Source organism: Camellia sinensis, chromosome 1 (assembly GCF_055761805.1).
Source record: "Camellia sinensis isolate YWXY chromosome 1, ASM5576180v1, whole genome shotgun sequence".
Taxonomy (NCBI): domain Eukaryota; kingdom Viridiplantae; phylum Streptophyta; class Magnoliopsida; order Ericales; family Theaceae; genus Camellia; species Camellia sinensis.
In genome coordinates, this window is record NC_138961.1 from 81,590,460 (window position 1) to 81,603,543 (window position 13,084).

At 37.6% G+C, this 13,084-nt stretch overlaps 1 pseudogene; it reads right to left on the reverse strand.

Moving 5' to 3' along the window:
- Positions 1–1,814: 1,814 nt before the first annotated feature.
- On the reverse strand, positions 1,815–2,738 carry LOC114276224 (uncharacterized; annotated as a pseudogene).
- Between the last annotated feature and the right edge of the window lie 10,346 nt (positions 2,739–13,084).

A 13,084-nucleotide genomic window follows, 5' to 3' on the forward strand; every position in this document is an offset into this window, starting at 1 on the left:
GTGATTTAAATAGGATAATAACTTTTTGACTTTTTGACTTTTTTAGAAGATACCAAACCTAGCCTAATTTTTTGTGGGAATGAAGGTCCATAATAATATTTTTTAACGCCTAAGGTCTTTCAACCTTATTTTAGGTTGTAAAATACATAATTTACCCTTCTTTATAACCTACGTTGTTTTGGATTTTGGCAAACTGAAGATTTTATTGCTGTTTTGTAAGAGATTTCGTGGAGATGGGCTTGACAATGGAGGTTTTGTAGGAGATTTCATAGAGATTTTGAAGGTGTTACAGTGGATTTGACGATGTAGATTTTGTAGAAGATTGCTGCGATTGTGTAGGTGTTGTAATGGAGTTGATTGTTTTTGTTGTGATTTCTAGTGGGGTTGAATCAGGTATGTTTCGATGGAGATTTCATATGGATTTCGATTTTTGATTTGATTTGTATGTAAGGGCTCTGATTTCATAATAGTTTTTCAAATATATTTTGAATTAAGTTTTTGTTTTCAATTTTGATGAATTTGAGGGAGAGATCATCTAAGTGAATTTGTTTTTGATTTTTGGAGTTGATTTTCATTCTCTGTTATTGATCAATTTTAGAGAGAGGATAGCTCGATGGAGTTGATTTTGATTTTTGGAATTCATTTTTCGTTCTCTGTATTTTGATCAATTTCAAAGAGAGTCTAGCTTAGTGAAGTTGATTTTGATTTTCGGAATTTATTTTTCGTTCTCTATTTTTCATCAACATGCTTATCAATGATAAGTTTTGTTCTATGTTTTTTTCATCAACATGCTTATCATTTTTTGTTCTCTAAGTTTTGTTCTCTGTTTTTTCTACACTTTTTTTTTTTTTTTGTAGTCCAGAGAAAATTGTAAGTTTGTTTTTATAATCCAAGGCAAATCACAGAGAAAATTATAATTTCATATGGATATATTATAAGTTTATAATCTAGATAAAATCACAAAGAAAATTGTAAGTTTATAGTCCAGTGAAAATCACAGAGAAAATTATAATTTCTTATGAACATGTTATTTTAAGTTTTTTTTTTTTTTTTTTTCTTAATTGAATGTTTTGTGAGCATATCAAATATTTTCTATGATTTTCTCTATATTTGTGTGGAATAGTTAGTATTTTTGTCTTTTGATGTTAATGCATTTTTGTTCTTGTGATCTTAAAAGTGAATATAAGTTCATAAATTTCTCTGGACTTTCACTTATAGTCCAGAGAAAATTATAAGCTTGTTATTGTAATTTAGAGAAAACCATAATTTTATTTGGACATATTATTTTAAATTTGTTATTTTTGATTTTAATGTCCTCTCGATTAGAAATATGAATTGGGAAATTAATTGAAATTTGTGGAAGTTGATCTGTTGGTTCCAAATTTAAATGGAGGTCCAAAATGTCATTATTTAGGTCCTTATACAGAAGTTTGTTCTGTTCATTAATTAATTCTCATGGTGTTCAGATCATTCCCTATGCAATTCCAACCAAAAAAGGGGTAAAAATGCAACTTGCGAAATCAAATATTCATCACTTTCATTAATTGAACATGTACATAAAACAATAAGAAGGATTGCTACATACGATTTAGCTAGTTGAGAGTTTAGTTCCCTGTTCTTGAAGAAACTAACTCTTATTAATCATAATTAAGACCTACTGCTCGTTTGGCTTCTAAGAAAAATGGAAAGGAAATTTTGGTACTTTCACAAGGCAACCAATGGAACATTTGAAAGAAATTTTACAAAAAAAATTCTGAAAAAGTTTTTAGAATACAGTGCTGCCAATAATACATTCATCTTGGGGCCTACGCTATACCTAAATGTAGTTTGAAAACTTTTCTGATTAAAAGATTATGAGTTTATAACGTTATGGAAACTTAAGCCACATATCCTCGTGGCAATTTGACCCTAAAAGCATGCTCTTCACTTGTGCATTTATCTACTTTCACAACCCAATGACTCCTTCCCGAGCCACAACTAGCACCACATGGCTTATCAATTCTAGTCACCAACAATCCTTGTCCTATAGGCAATAGCTGAGCTTTCAATCAGCTCAATGGCCATGACTTATTGCAAAACAATGCCTCCATTAGGCTTCTTGGTCGTGTGTAGGGCTCAAAGAACATCATCATGGTTTCTCAGATTACAATCAATAAGCACAAAATCCGCTTCCAGATAGTTATTCAACAACAAATTTTGGGCTTCCCCAATAACAAACTCAACATGGCTTGCATTGTGACCCAAAGCATCTTTTGATAAACGCAGCTGTTCAAGCCCGTGTAGAATGCAAATGACTCGGCCACTTGTTTGATGGGCTGCAGCCACCAAGGCTAGGGTGGTGGAGTCTGCAGCACCGGCGCATGTGACAACCATGAGCTGATCGTTGTTGCCGGCAGCCAGTGCTAAAATGAATTCTGCTATGTCTACATCCGGCTCATTTGCTTTCTTTCCCTGCATCGATATCGTTATAAACCCAAATGAGAAACGGTTGAAAAAGATCATTGAATGTGGTGTAAGTCTTTAAGTACTAGCATATGAATTTAGTGGCACGGAATTCTTTGTACCCAAAATTTTATTCATTGATTTTGAAACATAGGAATGCACGATAAATAAGAATTTTGATAATAGAGAATCGATGACCATATATATATATATGAATATAAAAGGCTGTTGACACTCACCAATTTCAAGGTTCTGAGATAGGCTTTGGTGGCATTTTCAACAGACCAGCAAGCCATTTCTCTCTCTCTCTCTCTCTATATATATATATATATTTTGTGTGTGTGTCTATGTTTTGATTCAAATGTTGAGAGGTAGGGAAGTCCTTCAACCTTATATATAAGGGTACATGCTATGGCCTCACCTGTTGGAATCATATATAAGCAAACAAACACAAGTGAGTTTATGGTGTAAATTTCAATTTCAATTTATGAGTGCATACTAAGAAAAGTGCACAAAATTTATGGTTTAATTTGTTAAATTTGGTGTGATATGAATTACATCTAAAATAAATTTAATCCTTATCAAATTCTTGATAATTTTATAGATATATATATTTTTAGTACGTAGCATTGTAAAATAAGAAATGCATAAAGCAATGAAACAAGAAATCAACTATAGGTTGACAATTATTGTTGAATTTGCTCCACATCAGCTAAAGGATCAGTACACCATTTTTAATTATTGGTAGATACTTAAATTATAATTTAACACAACATATATTATATAGTAATATATCCAACATCTCTTGAATATTCATCTAAATCAAATAGCTGTAATGTTGTGTATCAGAGGGACATGTCAACTAAAAAATTTGACAAGACAGACAAAAGAAATCTGCAGCAATTTTTTGTATGGGCAGTGGTTCATCCCCCAAAAGGGGGAGCCCGAATCCCCCGAAAATGTCATTTCAAGTAAAAAAAAAAAAAAAAAAAAAAAAAAAAAGAAAAAAAGAAAAGAAAAAGAAAACAGTTTCCAAAAAAGGAAATTAGGGGGATTAGGGGGAGGGATTTTAGAGCTACCAACCTTTACCCTTTTTGTATTTTGGTTGGGATTTCTTGGAGAGAAAACAAATGAAGCCCATGTTAGATCTACCAGCACTCAACAAACTTGTCTAAGTTATGGATTTAGAACATAAAAGAATATGTGTTGGCTTTTTAACTTTCGAAGGTTATTATTGTAATTGTAAGCGTGCCAGCAAGGATCAATCAGTCCTTACAGAAATTTAATTGCCAACCAATTATTAAACGATTGTGTTTTAGTTCTCTCAGTCTCAATGAAGAGGACTTTTACCGGTGGCTTGATTTAGGAGAATTAAACAAAATACCAATCAAATAAAGAACAACTGAAGCATTTCATTAGAATGAAAAACTTACAATGATTCAAACTCAGCCTCGTAGAGGTTTATAGCGACAATCTGCTTGAAACTACTCCTATGAATGAAGTGCAGTGCAGAATTTAAAGTGCTGGAATGTAAAGAACAAGATATGTAAAACTAAGTAAAGTAGAATAAGACTGGTTTTTTGGATCTGAGTCAGGGGGCTTTCCTAGGGCCTTCTCTGCTATTTATACTGCTTAAGAATGACCATCGAACTGTATTTCCAACCGTCGAACTGCTCCTCCATGATCGCTGATCATGTTGCCTCAAGATTAGCTCCATTACGCCATCACTTACAGTTAGGCTTCCTTACTGAATTTGAATTCAAATGTGAGTAACCGATGATGCCACATCACTTTGTATCTCTCTACTGATCTATTGCTACTCAGATCTCGTAACAACCAATATTAACTGGCACGTGCACGATCAAGATCGAAGATTTGAATAGTCTTCCCGTACTACCCTTACTTTGCCACGCGTCGAATTGTAATTGGCTTGTACAAAACATGTAGTCAACATTACCCCCCGCACTAATATACCCAATACTTGGTGATATTAGTGGATCAAGGTCTTTTTCCCATGTCTTAGAACGTGCATGGGTTTTGCATTTTCCTAGGAATGCAACTGTCATTTACTATCTGCATTAAACTCTCCTTCAATCTTTTGAACCCCCCACCACCTTAGCATTCGAACAGACTGATACATTTTATGACCGAATCAATTTTCTCCTCCAATGATCGAACACATGAAGAGTCATATGACGATGCTGTTCCTCCTCGAAAGAACCTCCATGCATTAATTAGCCACCTTTACCTACCTTTCTATATTCAGGTCATAGATGCCTTTGCAAATTATCAACCCTTGGACTTCGAACATATTGCCCTTAATCCTTCGATTCAGAAACTCACAAATATGGACATGGGAAGTTCTTCTTCTGACTCTTCCTTGGACTACGAACAAATTGCTCTCAATCCTTTGATTTAGAAAGTTGCAAATATGGACATGGGAAATTCTTCTTCACAACCCTCTGCATGGGACAAGGCTGCGACTTCTTCCTCTTCTGGTGCTTTCGACTGGACAAGCTGGTCAAAACCTGAGGCCTGTGATTTGAGGGAACGAATCAACCATCACTTTTTCAAATTTACTGACCCTTTAGAGTTCCCTTCTTATGCACGAAGCTCGGTGGTCTATCCCTACGTGCCCATTGACCATCGACGCAGTTTGGAGGAGAATCTGCTTGTGGCATGGTATACATCCTCCATATCTACAAAGATAGTGCACGCTGCCCGACGCTTAGAAGAGGCACAAGGGTACAATCCATCATTCTTAGCCCAGAAGGCAAAGATTTGTTCTTCTGACTGGCTCGATTATATTAATGCCCTTGTTCCTTCTGCCCTTGTTCCATCTCCTGAAATAGAAGCATCCATACCTTCTCCTCCGTTAAATCCTTGCTGGACAGAGAGATTGAGGCTTGCCCTTTCCGCAGATAAGATCTTTCCACCCTACAAGCCTCCACCTTCGCCTACTCTAACTGAGCGGAAGCAAGCTCAACTTCTGTTCGCGGCTTTTTCTCACTTGCCATTCAATGTTCTTAAGGACAAAGTCCTTTTCAAGAACTTTCGATGGGCTTGTGATATTCTGACTCGGGGTCATGTTCTCAATCCCCTCGCCCAAGCAGAGCTTCACATGTTTTTGGACCAACTTCTATTGCTTCTCCACTGGCATCGGACCTCTATGGCCACCACACAATCTTTAGACCAACTTTCGTCCCTTCGAATTCATACGAAGCAGAGAACTTCATTGAAGAATTCGATGATTTCAAGAACAAAGATTCTGCGTACTATGGTGACTTAGAGATAGACGAATTGGAACAAGGATTGAGAGAAACAACATTCGAAATAAAGGCTGAAGAGCTCTTTTACGAAGTGAGAGCACATCAACTCATGCAGCCAATGTTAGAAGAAATAGAGGATAGAATAAGAAAGAACAGAAATTCATTGATCATTGTTGGACTAAATTTTATGATCTTGTCATTTATTCCATTCCTTATTTTTATGAGCTTGAGTTTGTACCCAAATAGGGCCATTTGATATAATTGCTTTGGTTTTTAATACCACTAGGACTTTTTCTTTGTTTGGTATGGTTTGATCTTATCTCCGTTTGTCTTTTAAAAGAAAATTCAGAGCTTCGAACTGAACAAGCTTATCCTTCGAACTTGGACTCGATTGTTTTAAATGAAATACTAAAAGAACCAACAATGAACCTGTCCAATTTATAGAATATAGTTAACAATTTTTGTTGACTTTTATTTAAAATTGGTGCTTCGAATTTAACAATCTTACTCCTTAAAACTTGTTTCGATCATAACCAACATATGGTCATGGTCAGTATGATCAATCAGTTTTAAATTGACCATTTTTCCTTAGAATAACAGTTTCAAAAAAAAATATGAAAGCTCCTTTTTAGGGCTACACTGTTTTAGTCTAGAAAGAGAATCTTTCTTAAATACAAACCAATTATTGGTTCTGATATTTCGAATAGCAATTCCCACCCTTAAGGGATCTCAAGTCTTGCTTCGAAGGACATTACTTTCCTTGAGAAACCTAAAACAGGTCTTCAATTTCTTTGAAGTAAACTAATACTTGAGTACTCTTTCATCCATAAGTATGAAATGTACTTCGAAGTCGGCTTTTTAGCTTCGAAGTCATTTGTTATTTGACTTTTGGCGCCAAAATTTGGTTTCAAAGCCAAATACTTATTTCGAAGCTGGCTTCAACATCTGGGATGTGTTTTTCCCTCCAAAAGTATAAATATTGAAGGAATCTCAGTACTTAACGAATTACGCGACATGTTTTCCAGACACAAAAGTTTTTTTTTTCTTTTAAAACCCTTTTTATTTCGTGCTCTAAAATCATTCGCTCGCTCAATACACAAACCCTTTACCTCTACCGATCTTCCACTTCTCTCTGCTTCCCTTCTCAGCTTCATCCTCCGAAAAAGTGTTCTATCAATGGCTTCTTCTTCATTGAAAGTTCCAGTCATAGAGCGTGCGAGCCCATCTGTAACCCTGAAGAGGATCATCGATGTAGAATGTGAGAAGTACAAGGCTGGGAAGAAAAGTGTCATCGATGGACGCATCTTCATCCCTCGTCGTCATGAGCAACAAGACTATGTGCTTGGGCCAATATTCAAAGAGATTCTTACTGAGCTTTCAGCTCTATATCCTCGTCTAGAAGACCATTGTCTTCTTTACGAAGGTGGCCTTGACTGGAGGAACTGGAAGACGAATTGCCCCCATCGATGTTGGCCCACAGTGAGACCAGAGTGGCAAGAATGGTATGATCGAGTTGTCTCTAATAGGACTCTGGACCTTCAAGAACTCTGCCTTCTAGATGCCCTCCGATTATCCAGGTTAACTATTCCTGAAGACCCTTTCTTGATTCCTGCTGCTCTGTGCTTTTGGAACTCTGTTTTTAATTTCTTCCAATTTAGATGTGGGATGATGGCCCCTACTGTCCTTGACGTTTGCCATCTTTTAGGATTATCTCCCATTGTATCCCCCATTGGACCGGATTATCCTGACCTAGTAGTCCCCTTTTTCCTTCATTCTCTTAACTCATCCTATAGTGACTTTATCAAGGCTGAGAATAGAAGAGAGGGTCCTGTGACCGATAGAGAATTCTTTTCTTTCTTATTATATTGGCTTTGCAAATTCCTTTTCTGCACTTCCTCTCAAAAAATCATGCTCGAATTTGCTCCTCTTGCCAAAGCCCTTGTTTTACAAAAGAGGGTGGCTTTAGCTCCATACGTTCTAGGTAACGTATATACAGTTTGTTCTCTTTTCTGTGAGAAACCCTTAGATGCCAATCAAGGGGGGCCATTCTGACTTCTTCAGCTTTGGCTTTTTGCTTATTTCACTGAGTTACAATCCAAATGCCTTAAATTTTTTGAACCCAACCCTCCTACTCATGGCATGAGGCTAGCCAATGCTTTACTTTATCCTTCTACTTTTGCTTTTTACTTCTCCTTCTTCCACCAACTTCCAGTTTCTCCTCCTTCCTACTGCTTCCGTCCTTTCGAACCCATCACCATTGGCCCACTTTGGTTGAAGAATTTCTTAAGTGATAGGCTCTGTGCTTTATTTACTCATAAAGACATATGTGCTTCTATGTTAACCCCTAGAGAATTATTCATTGGGACCTTGAACTCCAGAGCTTATAAATGCATTGCTGAGCCCTACTGTCCTGCTCAATTTGCTAGACAATTTGGCTTCTCACAAGGGGTCCCAATACCCCTCTACAGTAACACCAATTTAAGCCTTACCACTAGGGATTTGAAAGTTAGACGGTTTAGACTGGAAGAGGCAACTTCTAAGTTTATACAAGACCTGATCGATTTTGAGTATATCCCTTTTTCTTCCTCAAGGTAACATGTTGAAGAGGTACCACAACTGGTGGGCGACCAATATGGAAGTATACCTGGCCATTCCTCCTCAAGACCTACTAATGGTGTTGGATGTGCCCAAGCCCAAAGGGGCTGGAATTGTTACTTCTTCCACTGCCCTTACCACTCAGATTCATGTGCTTGCTACTACACAGTCTGCCCCTGCTACCTCAACTCCTCCTAGAATCACTCGAGCCACTTCGAAGAAAGGTATACACCCTTGTTTCTTCTCCTTTTTCCTTCTTTATAATGCTCTTAGCCTTATCTTTAGTTCTTCTTTTGCGAAAGTGATGCGGATGCCTCACAGGGAGAGTCTCCTTAGAAGACTCAGGCTCTAAATCTCCTCAAAAGCAAACGACAACAAAAGAAAAGGAAGCTTTTACTTGAGGCTGAAAGGAGGTACCTGAGGTTCAAGCAAAAGAAGAAGAAGAAGAAAATCAAGAGCAAGAATCACCCCTGAAAAGAAAGAAAAGAGTGACTGTCCTTTCTTCTAACTTGATTAAAGATGAGACAACAATACAGAGAAAAAAGAAAAGAAAGATCACTATCTCTCCTTCTGATTTTGCCGAAAATCCTATATATGAGGCAGCTGCCAAAGCAGTGGAGTAGGAACACTCTAAGGCCATAATCGTTTTCGAGAGAGCTGAGAAGAGACGACAACAACAATTTCTGAGAGATGAAGCTGCTGCTGCTGATGCATTACAAAAGGAAACTGCAAGGAGGCAACAAATTGCTGAACATTACTCCCTTCGTAGCTCTCCTATTATTGCCAACACTTCTGAAACAAGTAATTTCTTTTATACTTCTGTTGTTTTTCCTTGTCAAATTTTGGTATTGAAATTTGACATTACTTTACATTTCTTCTTCCTTTCGCAGCAACAACTACTGATTCTATTCTTCCAATGGGGACTCCCTCAGTTTCAGTTGAGGTTGATTATCTGCAGAATGTGAGGACTATTCAAATCATCCTTCCACTTCCTAAGCCTGCATTTGATGTACCCTCCTTGAGACCAATCATTCCTAAATTTCTTTCTTTTGGGTTGGCTCCATATCTTCTCCATCTGACCTTTGACCCTCCTTAATTAGGTTCTCTTTCAAACCTCGCTCTTCTTACTTCTCCCAAGGAAATTCCAACTACTACTCCATCTCTGATGGCAGTTGATTCTCCTATAAAGGGTACTGGCAGATCTCCAACTCATGGTTTATTACCTCTGCCTACTTTCAGCCCTTCTTCTCTTGATCTATTGGTGGCTAGGACCATAGAGACTGCTGAAGATGCACCACCTATTTCTCTTATCCCCATGCAATCCTCTGTGCCTTCAACCACTACCCTCTCTGCACCCCTCATGTCCATGGTTAAGGTAGATATCTTTGAAGCGAGACTAGCCAGTTTCTTTGACACGCCCTCTACCTCTCCAATAACCAATGATGAAGCTGAGCCATTAGTTATGGCTGACTCTTTACTAGAAATTTTTCAGAGTCCTTCTTCCAGTAGTAAGCCTTCTACACCTCCGATAGATTTGGACAATTGCCTGGAACTATTGACATCTTTCTCAAGGATTCCTTTCGAGGTCCTAGAGAGACCTATAATAAGGAATGGCTTCCTTCAGTGCTGCAAAATTGTTAAGCAATCCGGTATGTCTGTCTCAAGTCATCTATCTCAAGCAGCAGCTACTATTGACTTCTATATCAATATTTGTTGTGCTGCCAAGGCTGCAGAGGAGAAATTGGTCAGAGATCAGGACTTTGTTTCAACAGTACATGTTGAGATATCAGAGCTGAAGGGACAACATTCCTTTGTCTCCCAATTTCGCACTCAATTACTGGAGAGGAAGGCTCAACTTGAGGAGGAGTTATCTGTAGTCAACCAGGCTTTAGCCCGAACTGATACCAAGTTGCTGATCACCAACCAAGGACTGGCCGATCGAAAGCAAGAAATGACTACAGCCATTCAGTTGTTTTCATCTTTTAAAACTAGAACATCTATTGTAAAAGAACAACTGAGGCATTGTAATGATTTTTGGGCCAATTTATGGCAGAATGTATTCAACTCTTTATGAAAAATAAATTCTTATTTATTATTTGAGTATTTTTGTGTTCTTGTACTTGGCATTTATTTATCTCCTTGTGTTTCCCATATAGTTGAAAAATAAGGTTTCAAATACTTGCTATTAATCTTTTTGGGATGTACATATCCATTCAAATTTCTCAAATGATATGCTCCAAAAGGAAGGACTCTATGGATTTGGTATGGCCCCTCCCAGTTATGTGACCATTTGCCAAACTTATGGCTTTTAATCCCTATTGGGAGTATGGTTTTCCACACCAAATCACCTTCATCGAAGCCAATGTGCTTGACTTTCTTATTGTAAATTTTGGCTGCTTTCTTCTTTTGAAAGAGAATGCTATTTAATGCCAGAATTCTGGCTTCATCTATTCCTTCTAATTCCAAGCACATACTCTGATGGTATTGCTCAGGATCTAGCTGGTCTTGGCATCTTACCCTCAAAGACTTAACATTAATTTCCACAGGCAATACAACATCATGCCCATACACCAAGGCATAAGGAGTAACTCCTATGCTTGACCTTGGGGAAGTTCTATAAGCCTGCAACACATTCAATAATAAGTTATGCCAATCCCTAGGATTGTCTTCCACAACCTTTTGTATTCCTTTCTTCAAAGACTTATTGGATGATTCAGCCTGGCCGTTGGCTTGTGCATAATAGGGGGTGGAATTAACAAGGCTAATTCCAAACTCAGCCACAAAAGACCTCACCATTTTTCCATCAAACATAGTCCCATTATCAACAGTTATAGTTTGTGGGATGCCAAACCTATGGATTAAATCCTTGAGGAACCCAATGACCTCAGTTTGGTCTACAGCCTTGTATGGTTTAGCTTCGACCCACTTGGTGAAGTAATTAGTAGCCATTAAAATGAAACAATGATGCTTCGAAGAGGGTGAGTGTATTTTTTCCATCATAGCTATGGCCCATCCTCTGAATGGCCAACGCTTTACTACTGCATACAGGTCAGTAATGGGCACATGCCTTATTGTGCCATGCTTTTGACATGTCTGGCAACCCTTTGCATATTCTATGTAATCTTTAAGGATAGTTGGCCAATAGTAGGAATGCCTTCGAAGCAGCCATCTCATTTTTACACCAGGCTGATGAGCATCACAGATGCCTTCATGAACCTCAACTATAGCTGTTAATGCTTCTTTTGGGCCTAAACATTCCAACAATAGACCATCCCCCCCCCCTTTTGTAGAGATCATTGTTATATATGATGTATTACATAGATTGCAATTTAATTTTTTGCTGGCCTTTGAGGATGGGCCAGCCAAGTACTGTATTATTGGATGCCTCCAATCTTGTTCCTACAAGTCATTATGATTGACTTCCAGGATCACATTCCTTTTATTTAAGGGTGGTATAGATTTCTGGTATGTTGTTTGGCTTATGTCCCTTTGAGTATTATCCCTCCTCTTGAAATTCGAAGCTTTCTGAGCCACATCATTAGCTCTATTATTCAAGAATCTTGGGATATGAGCTACATTTGCTATTTGAAATTGAGAGAGAAAATGTAATGCAACAACATAGTATGGCGACATGCTTATACTTTGACATTTGAAAATCCCTTTCACTTGGTTAACCACCAATTGAGAATCTCCAAATATGTCAACTGCATGTACTTGTAATCCAATAAGAATTTCCAATCTCACTATCAAGGCTTCATATTCAGCTTGATTATTAGAACAAGTAGTTTCATTCACTCTGAAACCATGTGTGGTTTCTATTCCTTGTGGTGACTTAATCACTATACCAATTCCAGTTAGGCCATTGGCTTTCGATCCATTGAACCACATTTGTCACGGCTCAACACTAGCCATACCAAGTTCCATTATCTCTTGGCTCTCTGTTTGAGATGGATGGTCTGCCAAAAAATTGGCTAAAACTTGTCCTTTCACTAAACATATTCTAAATGAAATTCTGACAAGGCTAACACCCATTTGCCAATTCTTCCCCTCAACATAGGTCTAGATAACATATACTTAACCAAATCTGTGGTTGCAATTACGGAGATAGTTGTAGGTAAAAGATAATATCTTAATTTCATTGTAGCAAAACACAATGCAAGGCAAAGCTTTTCTACAGCTGAATATTTACATTCACAAGAATTTAAAAACCTACTAAGGTAATAAACAGCTTGCTCCTTGCCTTCTTCATTGTCTTGGGCTAAGAAAGCTCCCAATGAATCTTCTGCTGCAGCTATATACAACTTCAAAGGCTTATCGCCCTTTGGTGGCATCAGCACTGGAGGGTTGGCCAAGTAGGCTTTGATTCATTCGAAAGTAATTTGATACTCTGCTGTCCATACAAATTCTTCTTCATCTCTTAACCTTAACAAGGAATAAAATACTTTAATTTCTCCTGCAGTGTTAGAAATGAATCTTTGAAGAAAATTAACATGTCCAAGGAACTTTTGTAATTCCTTCTTACTTGATGGGGGTCTGGCTTCAATGATGGCTTTGGCTTTATTATGGTCAATCTGTATTCCTTTCTTGTGTACTACATAGCCCAAGAAATTTTCAGATGATACGCCAAAAGCACACTTAAGAGGATTAAGTTTCAACTTAAACTTTCTCATTCTTTCGAAAGCTGCTTCTAAGTGAAACAGATGCTCTTCCATGGATTGGGACTTAACTACAATATCATCAATATAACACTCCAAATATCCTCCAATGAGGTCGTGAAA